Below are 13,490 nucleotides of genomic sequence, written 5' to 3'. Positions count from 1 at the left end.
TTCTATCTTAAAGCTTGGTTTGTGAATTAATGATTATATATAGTAGTTTCCTTTGATTTCCTTCTCTTTATCTCTTTGGATGTACTGTAGATTTTGGTTTTCTGATTTCCATGAAGATTACATAAAATATTTAATAGTTATAATAGCCTATTTTATGATGATAACTTTACTTCGGTTGCATACAACTCTACCCTTTTACTCTGTTCCTTTTGTATTTTTGATGTCATAATTCAGCTCTTTTTATTTTATTTGTTTATTTGTTTAGTTTTAAAGATTTTATTTTTTTATTTGACACAAAGAGAGAGATCACAAGTAGGCGGTATCGGGGAGAAGCAGGCTCCCTGCTGAGCAGAGAGCCTGATGCGGGGCTCGATCCTAGGACCCTGAGATCATGACCCAAGCTGAAAGCAGAGGCTTAACCCTCTAAGCCACCCAGGTGCCCCTTCAGCTCTTTTTATATTGTGTTCATCAACAAATTATTGTATGTGCAGTTATTTTTAATACTCTTGTCCTTTAACCTTTATAAAAGTTTAACTAGAGTTAAATGGTAAACATTCTGCCATATAGTAGTAGTAGAGTTTTATGAATTTGACTCTATACTAACCTTTATCAGTGTGTTGTATATTGTCATATGTTTTCATTTTACTAGTTAGCATCCTTTCATTTCAGCTTGAAAAACACCTTTCAGCATTTCTTTTAAGGCAGGTCTTGTGGTGAACCCCTTCGGCTTTTGTGTCTCTGGGAACCTTTTAATCTCTCCTTCATTCTTGGTTTGCAGTTTTGTTTTGTTTTGTTTTGTTTTTCAGCACTTTGAATGTATTACCCCACTTTCTCCTGACCTGTAAGGTTTCTGGTGGAAATTGCTGATGGCCTCATGGGGGGTTTTTGTGTAAGTTACAAGCTTTTTTTCTCATGCTGCTTTTTTCTCCCTTTGTCTGACTTCTGACAGTTTTATGGTAATATGTCTTAAAGACGATCTCAAGTTGATTTTCTTTGGTGACTTTTGAGCTTCATGAATTTAGATACGCATTTCTCCCCAGCTTGGGGAAGTTCATAGTCATTCATTCTTTCTTTTTTTTTAAAGATTTACTTTTATTTATTTGAGAGAGAGAGTTGGGGGGGGGCAGAGACAGAGGTGGGAGGGAGAGAATCTCAAGCAGACTCCCCACAAGCATGGAGCCCAGTGCAAGTCTCAATCCCAGGATCCTGAGATCATGACCTGAGCAAAAATCAAGGGTTGGTTGCTTACCCTAACCAACTGAGCCACCCAGGTGCCCTGCTATTGTTTCTTTTTTTTTTTTTTTTTTTATTTATTTGACAGAGAGAGAGAGATCACAAGTAGGCAGAGAGGCAGGCAGAGAGAGAGAGAGAGAGAGAGAGAGAGAGAGAGAGGAGGAAGCAGGCTCCCCACTGAGCAGAGAGCCCGATGCGGGGCTCGATCCCAGGACCCTGAGATCATGATCTGAGCCAAAGGCAGAGGCTTTAACCCACTGAGCCACCCAGGCGCCCCTATTGTTTCTTTAAATAATCTCTCTGACCTTTCTCTTTCTCTTCTCCCTTGGGGATTCAGGTAACTCACAGTATTTCTTCTGGTTATGTGCCTCTTTTCATTCCTTTTCCTTTTTGTCCTCTGACTGAATAATTTCTAAGTTCCTGTCTTCAATCTCACAGATGCTTTCTTCTGCTGAAGTGAGCCTGCTGGTATTACTCTTTATTACAATTTTCATTTTGTTCATTGTATTCTTTTCCAGAATTTGTGTTTGGTTCTTTTTGTGTGTCTGTTTTTTGTCTCTTTGTTCAACTTCTCATTTTGTTTGTGTACTGGTTTTTCTGATTTCATCGGATGGTCTTTCTGTGTCTTAGCTCATTGAGTTTCCTTTAAAAAGCTATTTTGAGTTCTTTTTTGGGTAAATTACAAATCTCTGTAGTTTTGGGTTAAGTTACTGGGAGATTGTTTTGATCCTTTTATGAGATTGTGATAGCATATTTTCTTGTTTGTTTGTTTTTTTTTGTTGTTGTTGTTGTTTTGTTTGTTTGTTTTTTAATGTTCCCTGAAGTTTTGCATTACTCTCTTTGCATTTGAAGTAGCAATCGCCTTCTCCAGTCTTTACTGTGTTCTGGAGAGAGTTCCATCCACCCACCCTGCTGGAAATTCTGAAGCTATCTCAGACTTTCTGTGGGTAAACCTACTCCATCTTCGTGCTCCCTCTTGTAGCAGAATGCTTAAGTGTGTATGTCTTCTCAGTCTTGTAACACAGTGGGCTGAGTGCTGACAACCACTCTCTGTTTTCCCAAAGGGGCACTAATCTCAAATTTGTGGTCTCTCCCTGGCCTGCAGATTTGGATGGCTTTCTGTACTTGCTCACTAGACCTCTGTCAAAGCCTGTGTGGGCAAGGCAAATGGAGCAGGGGAGGTGTCCCTGTGCCAGACTGGGGGGAGTCATCAGTGACATGTTCCCAGGGACTCATGGGTGGGTTTCTTAGTGCAATCTGTGATGCAGATAGTAGGATCTGTCCTTTTAATGTCCTCTGAGAGTCCAATCTGCCCTTCTCCCTGTTTCTTCCCAGCTCCTCATGGTTCAATTCTTTTGATGTGGTGAGAGAGATGAGGATTTCGACAGCATCTTACGTAGCTGGGGAAGCTGGGTGCTCACTCACACCCTCTCCTTTTCCCCACAGGAGAAATCACAGGTGGAGAAAGATTCCTGCCTCTAATCTGTGCTGCCTTCAGGGATAGGGGTGACATGGTAAAGGTCAAACTGCTTCCCTTAGACTCCCCCTCAGTGTGTCCAAACTCCTTTTTTTTTTTTGCTCTAGTGGGGTACTGGAACTTCTCTTTTAGAAACCTGAACCTCCAAAAAGAGTCTCTCACACAGGGGTGATTCTAAGTCTGTATTCTCCAGGGGTCCCTGGACCATAGCCAAGAGGGCCTGGAGATAGCTCATCAGCCACTGCAGGGTCCATGGCCAAACTGAGCTCTGTCCACCTGTTTCTAGGCACATGGGTTGGTGAGATTCATCCCGGGGTCTTATGTGTATGGTTCTGGATTCCACAGATCCCTCAAATACATCTTTTTGTCCAAGGACAGATGCCAAATTTTTGGGTTTTGGTGCTGACATCACTCTCTGAAGTGTTAATGAAGCTTAAACATCCATCCAGTGAAGTTATCAACAATGTAGGAAAGAGAATTTAGATATATTAATTTCACAGGTACAGACATAAAAATTGGAATTTCAGGATTTTTCAGAAAAGGTAATTTATTTATTTTTTTTTAAAAGATTTTATTTATTTATTTGACAGACAGAGATCACAAGTAGGCAGAGAGGCAGGCAGAGAGAGAGAGAGAAGATGAAGCAGGCTCCCTGCGGAGCAGACAGCCCGATGTGGGGCTTGATCCCAGGACCCTGGGATCATGACCTGGGCCGAAGGCAGAGGCTTTAACCCACTGAGCCACCGAGGCGCCCCCAGAAAAGGTAATTTAAAAGAAAATTTGAAACTCTATAAGTATGCGTTGTTCTCTGAGAAGTAGTGACTGCTTGACAAATGTAGATTTTTATTATTACTGACATTTTGAGAAAACATCTGCACTGAAGATCCTGCAGTTGTGAAAAATGTCATAAGCTTTTCATGCACCCAGTTTTTTTTCGTCACAAGGTATTATCAGATTTTCTGCTTAGAAACTGTTTTTGGTTGACATAGGCTAAAATCAACCTTGGATATAAGCACACTGAAAAAATGACAGGTTGTATTGAAACTTCTCTTTGAAAATACATATTTACACTGGGATACAATAACATTCTAGCTGTGGTGATAGAGGAGACACAAGTAATTATCATAACTTCTCAAAAATGTTTTGGCCATTTTCTTTATACAAAACAAACAAATTCCTTTTATTTGAAAAGGAATGGACCATCATAAAAAGAAAAAAAATAATGGAATGCAGTTGAGAGTTAGGTAAGTTCCCTCTAGGAAGTACAAATAGGAAGAATCACTTTGTAATGTCAGGTAGCTCTTCTGTCGAGCTTGAGGTTTAAGATCTCCACTAATGATACCGGACTGAATACCCAATTTCACATGCCTCTCAAATCTATTTTTAACTATACTTTTAGGAAGTTAATATATCCTAGGAAAAACCTTTTACTTATATTTAAAATAATTTTATTGTGGTAACATATACATAACACAAAATATACAATTTAACCATTTTTAAGTACATAGTTCAGTTGCATTAAATACGTTCACATTATTGTGCCGCTGTCAACTCTAACTCCAGAACATTTTTATCTTGCCAGACTCAAACTCTGTACCCACTAAGTGTTTACTCTCTGTTGACCTCTCCATGACCATTGATTGCTTCCACCTCTTGGCTCTTACAAATAACGATGCTAGGAACATGGGTGTGCAAATATCTGCTTGAGTCCCTGCTGTCAGTTATTTTGGGTGTACATGCAGAAATGAAATTGAGGATCTTATGGTAATTCTATCTTTAATTTTTTAAAAGATTTTATTTATTTATTTATTTATTTTAGAGAAAGAGCGAGAGAGACAGAGTGAGCATGCACAATCAGGGAGAGGGGCAGAGGGAATCTCAAGCAGACTCCATGCTGAGCGCAGAGCGTGCTGCAGGGTCCAGTCTCAGGATCCAGAGGTCATGACCTGAGCCAAAAACCAAAGTTGGATGCTTAATGGACTGAGCCACCCAGGTGCTCCTGTATGTTTAATATTTTACGGAAACTGCATCTTCTTTTCCACAGAAGCTACACATTTTACATTCCCACCATCAATACACAAGAGTTCTAATTTCTCCACATCCTCGTTAGCACTTATTTTTTTTTTTAATTTTTAGAATTTAATTTTTTTTTTTAAGTAATAGTCATTGTAACAGGTGTGAGGCGATATTGTAGTTTTGGTTTGCATTTCTCTTATGATGAGTGCTGTTAAACATGTTTTCATGTGTTTATTGGTCACGCATATATCTTATTTGGAGAAATGTCTGCTCAAGTCCTTTGCCCACTTTTTAATCAGGATGTTTGGTTTTTGTTGTTGGGTTGTAGGGGTTCTTTATATAATCTGGATATTAATCTGTTTTCAGATTATAATTTGCAAATATTTGCTCCTATTTCTTGGATTGTGTTTTCACTCTGTTGATAGTGTCCTTTGATACACTGACATTTTAAATTTTGATGAAATCTAATTATCTATTTTTTTCATTCGTTTTCTCTGCTTTTGATATCATAACCAATAAATCCAGTTTATTGCCAAATCCAGTGTTATGAATCTTTTCTCCATGTTTTCTTCCAAGGGTTTTATGTTTTAAACTTTTATCTTTAGGTCTTTGATCCATTTGAGTTAATTTTTATATAGAGTATGTGGTAAGAGTTCATTATTTTGCTTGTGAATTTTGAGTTTTCCCAACACTACTTGTTGAAAAGTCTGTCCTCTTGCTGTTGAATGGTTTTGACGCCCTTGACGAAAATCATTTGTCCATGTTTGCAAGGGTTTATTTCTCTGTTTTATTCCACTTGTCTTTGGGTCTGTCTTTATGGCAGAACCACATTGCTTTGATGATCAGAGTTTGTAGTAGGTTTTGTAATCAGCAAACATGAGACACCCCCCCCCCCAACTTTGTTCTTTTTCAAGATTGTTTGGTCTACTGAGTGTCTTTTGAGAGTCTATATACATTTTAGGGTGGATGTTTCTATTTACGCAAAAAATGTCATTGGGATTTTGAGTAAAATTTAAAAAAATGATTATTTACATAAAGTATGATCTAGTGAAAAGAAAAACATTTTGACTTTATTTTCTTCAATAGATCATGAGATTTTATCTATGTGAAAAGAAAATGTTAATATCTACAGTTCTTCCCATTCGATGACTATAATACAGATTTTAGCTTGTGGCTTTTGTCTCCAACTATGCATCTCAAATAGTTCTACTCTGGGTCACGGGGGACAGAATAGTGAGTGGGCAGGGAACTTAGACATCTTCAGGTTGGTCTTTGCATTTGTTGTTCCCTCACACATGCTCCAATTCTGGCTGACTACTAGGAATACATGAATGTGTGAATAGCTTGTACCCAAACAGTACTGGGGAAAATACAGCCTGATCTGCCAGATACTAAGTTTACTTAGTTTTTTTTTTTTTTTTTTTTAAATATTATTACAGTGTGTCTTCTTTAGCAGTAGGGGTAAAATGGCTTTTGTTTCAACACACTATGCAGTGGATTTGTAGGAAATCAGATACAGAGACTCCTAAAATTTTTCTCAAATATCCATTGCAAAGATAGTGGAGAGTTTTGAAGGAATGGAGAATCAGAGTCATTGAAGCCTAACATTTGACTCTGCTAGTACAGATCTTCTCTTTACCTTTTCCTTTGTTTTTCCCTTAATGAATATTTAATTTTGAATTTGTTTGGATAATCTTCCAGAATATCAGACTATTAAAACTATCAGTCACCTATGTAAATGTTTAATCGAATTACCTTATCTATTTAAAATATAAAACAGGAACATTTTTTTCCCCACTATTATTTCTTCTGCTCTGACAGAAGACAAACTTCCCAGTCCCTCACTATTTTGAATCAGATTTACTGTGCACCTTCTGCACTAGCTCATGTATTTGCTGTGGTTAGTGTGTCCGTCCCATCTTTGTGCATAAGATGAAGGTCCTGAGGGATGTGAGTTATAGCCCTAAGGACTCCAGGTTCCTGCTGCACCCACTTAGTGCTCTGTAAATGTTAACTGTCCCACTGACTCCTAGAAGAACGAAATTTAATTAATGGAAAATGGAAAAATACCTTCTATGTTAGTGGAAGGTAGCTTTTAAATGGTTTTGACCTCTGGAGAAAGGACACATTAGAGGTTGCCTGTCTTCTCCTGAACTATCCTAATCCCACTATAGTTACACCCACTAGACTTGATAAGACCCTGGAAAATTCCACTCTTTTCTCTGAGCTTCTGAACTGCGACTGTGGAACACATGGAATCATCTCTTTATGGATGTGCTTAATTACTGAACAACCTGAGTAAAACAATGAAAACAATTCACTGACTAAAGTCTTAGTATTCCCAGGAATTATTACCATCACAAAAGGTAAACTTCTAAAGACAGATTCAGCTCCTATAGTAGAGTGAACTAAGATGATACACACTCATCCCTACCACACAGCATGTAAATATTAGATAATATATATAAATAAATAAAGCCGACTCAAAAACTAAATAGCCTTGCTAAAAAACAAAGAATTATTCCCCCTCCCCATCAAAACCTGAATTTCAGAAGAGCCACTTAGAAATAGACAACAGCTTATACTTCATTAACAGGATAAGGGAGAAAAATCATAATTTTTGAACAAATTCATAAGAAGCATTTGACAAAAACCAAACACTTTTTAATGATAAAAACAAACAGCAAAGTGGGACTAAAATGGAATTTCTTCAATCAGATGAAGGACTGCTATACAAAATGACAGTGAACATCATAATTAATGTTAAAATGCTGCTCACTTTCAACTAAGACTGGGTACTGTTACCACTTTTATTCAACATTGCACTAGAGATTCTAGCCAGTGCAAATAAGAAAGAAAAAGAAATAAAAGTCATTCAGATCAGAAAGAAAGAAGTGAAAATATTGCAGATGACATTATTGTATCCATAGCAATCCAAAGAAATTAAAAAAATCTTAGTAGATTTTTAGTAAGAATCTTTAGTAAGATTTTTACTTAGAACTAAAAAGTGCATTTAACAGGTTCAGAATAGAAGGTCAATATACAAGATCAATTTGTTTCTCTATGTAAAGGAAACAAAATATTAAAATTTAATTAAAATTAAAATTAAAATTTACCTTAGAATTAAAAAAAAACCCAAATGCACTCAAGAATAAATCTAAAATATGTGGTTGAACTTTGCAATAAGGACCATAACATACTGCAAGGAAAAATTAAAATCTAAGTCAATAGAGAGACACATATGTGTTCATGGGTCAACACCTATATTATATGATGTAATCCCAGTCAGAATCACAGCAGGCTTTTGTTTTGGGGTCAGAAATTGAGAAGCTGATTCTAAAATATTTATAGAAATGCAAAAGAGCTAGATGAGACAAAATGATTTTGAAAAAGTATAAAGTTGGAAAAATTATAATACCTAATTTCATGATTTTCTATTAAATTGCAATAATCTAGACAATATAATATCAGTGTAAGGGCAGAAAAATAGATTCATGAAACTGAATAGAATCCAGAAATAGACTCCTGCTGATATGACCAATTAATGTTTGCAGAGTCACCAAAGAAATTCAGTGGGGTAAGAATTATCTCCAACAAACAGTGCTGAGACAACTAGAAAATTGTATGAAAGAAAAAGACCCTTGCACTGTATACTAAAGTTATTTGAGGTTGGTTTTAGACCAAACTTAAAATGTAAACTCAAATGTAAATATAAAACTTAAATCTTCAAGTACAAATATAAGATTTATTCCTTTCAGATACCAAAAAAATGCAACAACCATAAAAGAAAAAAAAAGGTAAATTAGACTTCATCAAAATTGAGCATTTCTGTGAACTAAAAATTATGATTAAAAAATGGACATACAAATTATAGGCCAGGGGAAGATATTTGCACTGTATGTATCTGACCAAGTAATCTTGTCAAAAATGTACAAAGAGCAAAAGAAAAAAATTAGGAACTTAATTAAAAATCATGCCCCATAGAAAGTTTTACCAATGGCCAATAAATACATAAAAAGATACTCAATGTCATTAATCATCACTGAAATGCAAATTTAAACTACAACATATCTTTACATCCCATGAGAAATGGCTAAAATTGAAAAGACTGACAAGATCACATACTGACAAGAATGTGAAACAGCTATAGTTCTCGTAATTTGTAGGTGATAGTGTAAAATGGTACAGCTTTTTAAAAATACTGCTTGAGAGTACCTTAGAAATTTACACATTCTTCCCATCTTGCAATTCCACTTCTAGGTATTGCACAAGGTATATGTCCATGAGAAAATAGAATATTTATAGCAGCTGGATTTATAATAGCAAGAAAAATGAAAGCAGCTCAGGTATCCATCAACCTGGGTAACAATTTAGAGCATATTTTTATTACTGATGAGTATTGAGCAATAAAAAGCAGTGAACTCCTGATAAACATAAAGCATAGCTCAATCTCCAGATGATTATTTTGAGCAAGTACAGTCAGGTGCGAGGGTGTACAAACTTTATGATTCCATTTATAGACACTTATGTGACAGGCAGCACTCATCTGTGGTGACTGTCACTGTAATGGTGGTTGACAAGGAAGGGCCAGTCTGTCTTGGGAGTACAAAAGCATTTCCGTGCTGATAGAATCGTCTTCTATCATGATGAGACTGTGGATTTTCCACCTGCCAGAACTCAGCAAAGTCCATAAGGCTTGTGCATGTCATTATTTAGAAAGTTAACAAATTGGATTCTGAATCCAGAGAAGCATGTACTAAAAATTAATTCACATTCAGTGAAGAAAAGGAAAATTGCAGGATATTAAAGACAAAGAGAGAAATCTCACAGAAACCAGAGAAAAGGCAGATTACCCGTGAAGGAAAATGATTAGACTGACAGTGGAGAATAGAAGTCAACTAAAATTTTATTCTTGGAGTAACTATGATTCAAAAAGGGCAGAGACGTTTTCAGAGCAATTTCAGAATGCTTTCTAATAAACTGCCCTCAGTGGAGGGAATTCTAAAAGTAATGAAACCCTCAGGAACAAATGGCATAGAGCCCTAAGAAACCTCTCGTGCGTTCCTTCAAGTGTGTGGATGGAACAGGTTCCTACTGAGCGCTCTGGTCCCCGCCAGTCAAATCGCCTCAGGAGGAACGCCGGCCCCTGGACAGGACTTTTGCATTAGCTGTGGAGTTCGCTGCCGCCCAGGGGCGGCGCTGCTCCCCTGAGCCGGCGCTGCTCCCCTGAGCCGGCGCTGCTCCCCTGAGCTGCCGCAGCACTTGGCATTCGGTTGCCCTAGGTGCCGGCGCCGCTGGTCACGCACCTGGTCCTGCACCTGGTCCTGCGCCTGGTTATGCGGCTGCGTGCAGTGGGCAGTGGGGGACGGGATCTTAATGGGTCCAACTTCTAGAGGCAAATCCGAACCTCTTTTTTCACACGTATTAAAATGTTCCCCGTTTGTGGCAGAAGTACCTTTATTAGTGGTCTCTGTGTTAATCACTGATGACTGCTCTGATGATGTGTGCTGGTCCTGAAAATTAGAGCTTTGTCATTATTTTGAAATACCTGATGTGGAAGAGTTCAATGAAGTTTAAAATCCTTTGATATTTTAAGAAATTCCAACATGACTTTGTCAATAAAAGAAATGGAAGTCAGGTAAGTTCCTTAAATGTAATTTCAACTATTGCATATTTTTGAAGATTTTACATTTTTACCACCCGCTTTTTGTGGACAAACTTTCTTGTCAAAGGTGACTATCAAAAATTTGAAGAGCTCATCATTAAAATATCTTGTTCAGGAATTGCTTATAGGCATTTGAAGCATCAAGCCTGATACTGAAGTGGTGTACACACCCAGAGTAGCCCCAAGATTCTCATCTGTACATTTGAAAAATATTTGGAAATTTTATGCAATACTCCCTATTTAACATGTTCCTCAATACTTTACCAGTACTTATTTTTCCTATCGTAACTATATCATGTTGAGGAAATAGAACAAAATTTTCCCAACAAGCTCCATATGTATGCCCCTGAATGGGTCTGGTTTACCTTAGTGTATGAAATAAACGTTTCTTCTTTCTCTGTGTTTCACAGTGTAAAAATGTGAAGAAGCATACATTAGGGCATATGAATATAAAGGTAGTTCTCAAGTACATCTTGAATGTTTAAAATATGTCTATGTAATGGAATAAAAGAAGAAGAAAATAAGAAATATAAGAGTAGAAATTAACAGAAAGAGAAGGTAAAATATTGGTGAGTGTGGTAGGCAGCATGGCCCTCCAAGATGTCCATGCCCTAATCCCTGGAACATGTTACCATACACAGCAACGGGCACTTGGCTGATAATAAGGTTACAAACCTTAATATAGGGACAATATCCCCTGTTACCTGGATGGACCCAATCTAATCAGATGAGTCCTTAATAAAACTGGCAGAAGGTTTTCTTTGGCCAGAGTCAGAGAGATGGAGTAGAAGAATTCAGAGAGATTTGAAGTGTGAGAGGGCCTGGTCCACTCTTGTTGTGGGAGGACCACATGGAAACATTGGCAGAAATATGGGCAGGCTCTAGGAGCATATACTGTTCCCTCTCTGACAATGAGGGAGAGGACAGGGACCCCAGTCCTACAACTGTAAGGAGCTGAGTTCTGTTCAAGATCTGGGGTTTATTACCACTGTGTACTTTTCTTGGAGTTTGAGATGTTTTGCAAATAAATTTTAAAACCTAAAGAAAATTCATGTAGAAGAATATATGGGAAAGAGTATTGGTTGGGGTTTTGTGGGATTTTGTCTTTCTGGGCAGCCTTCTATGTGGGCAGTGCCAGGAGGCAGCAGGCCATGCTGGCACATATCGTGGTGGAGCTGAGCTCAGCGTACGACCACATAAAAAAGTCTGATGGGCGGACAGTTGATGTCAGATGTCAGCAACCCCCAAGGAATTCTGTGCACCAGAGGGAGCTCACGCAGAGAATCTCATATGAGACATCGGAAGCAGGGGGTGGTCAATATCAGAGATAGCTATCAGCATCTGCTCTTGGTCCCAGATACTGAGGTTCAGGAACTATTCTTCAGTTTCTCAGAGAATTAGTGAAGCAAAGCCAGATTTGCCCAAAGAAACAAGACTTGAAATTAGGACACAAAAAAATGAGACAGGGAACGTATTAGTAGAGCAGGTGACCAAGTAGATCTGGATGGGATCACTGGCACAAAGGTAGAGACCTCAGAATGTGGTCTTACTTGAAAATAGGGTCTTTGCAGTTATAATTAATTAGGATGATTTCATGTCAGGTTAGGGCCAGCCCTAAATCCAATGACTGAAGGCCACGTGATGACACAGGGAAGAACCAGGAGAAGTCATTCATGTGAAGATAGAGGCAGAGGTTGGAGTGATGCACCTACAAGCCAAGGAAGGCCCACAATCATAGGCAGCCATGAGAAGCTGGGAGAGGCTGGAAGAGGCTTCAGGGAGTGTGGTCCTGCCCATACCTAGAGTTTGGGCTTCTAGTCTTCAGAACTGAGAGAGAATAAATGTCTGTGATGTTTAGGCACCCAGTTTGTGGTACTTTGTTATGATAGTTTTAGGAAACTGGGGTGGTTCCTGTATTCACAGGACACCGTGACAACTCATGGATTCCCCTGCCATGGGGACAAGTCAGCCCCAGAACCTACAGTAAGAATGAAACAGAAGGCTAAGTAGACCCAGCTATGGAAGCTGCAGGAGTTTGGGGTGAAGGAATCAGGCGAGTTCTGCTCTGACACTCTTGTTTGCACACACGTTGATCCCCCACAGGAGCAAAATGCACAAATGGTCTTCACTACTTAACCACCCACACCACTGCTCTCAATCCCTCCTGTCCCTCATCAGGCCAAGAGGTTTGCAATGTGTCTCAGTCAACAGTGTCGCCCTCCAGTTGAATACCCTTGGCACTGGGAAGAGTTAATCTCAAGAAATCAGTGACTACGGGCCCCTGTTCCCCAATTAATGGCTTTCCTCCTCTTCTGCATGAAATTGAAATTCCTTAACCATCCTAAGTGTTAAGAGAATCTGCACTTTCCTTTAAACAATTAATGATTGTGAAAATTACAGTTTATTCTTCTTCTATCCCCCTAGGAACACCAAATGCTACTCTGAATGTAATTAATATAATATGCAAATGATCTGTTTGGCTCCTTCTCTCAGTTTGGGGTAACCTTGTCAATCAGCCTGTTTGCTCTAATGAGCTATCTGATGAAAGCTAGCCCAGCTGCTGAGAAGGTCACTGAAAATCTCGACCTCCCTCTCCTTGCTTAGGCCTACATGACAATATTTGATGGAAAAGGAAAGAACTTTGATTGACATTTATCTGAAGTCACCTGAGTGTTAATTAAGGACAATGCAGAAATCTTACTGGAAATTTCCTCCAACATGAATAAAGAGTAGCCATATTTTTCAAATGAGCTGTTTGAATATTTGAAGGTTATAATATAGATATCTTCCTGAAGTGGAGATGAGGAGGGGTTTCAGATCTTTCCATTTTGTATAAAATAATGTTCAGAAACATTATTTTAGGACGTTATAAAACATGGGACCATATGACTATTTTTTAATGCTGATGTTCTAGTTAATATCCTGTGTCTTGAGAAACTTCCAATCTGCTTAGGTAAAATGTTTATCAAAACGACTTGACTAAGTGGAAGGGCAAGAAACCATCTTCAAATGTCACCAAAGAATTCCTAACAGCAGGAGTGTGAGACCTATGAAAAAGCTGGGGCATTTGGAGAAAAGTTTGTTAGAAACTGTTAAAGG

This window comes from Lutra lutra, chromosome 12 (assembly GCF_902655055.1).
Source record: "Lutra lutra chromosome 12, mLutLut1.2, whole genome shotgun sequence".
In the NCBI taxonomy this organism is placed as follows: domain Eukaryota; kingdom Metazoa; phylum Chordata; class Mammalia; order Carnivora; family Mustelidae; genus Lutra; species Lutra lutra.
Note: the sequence above shows the minus strand (reverse complement) of the source record.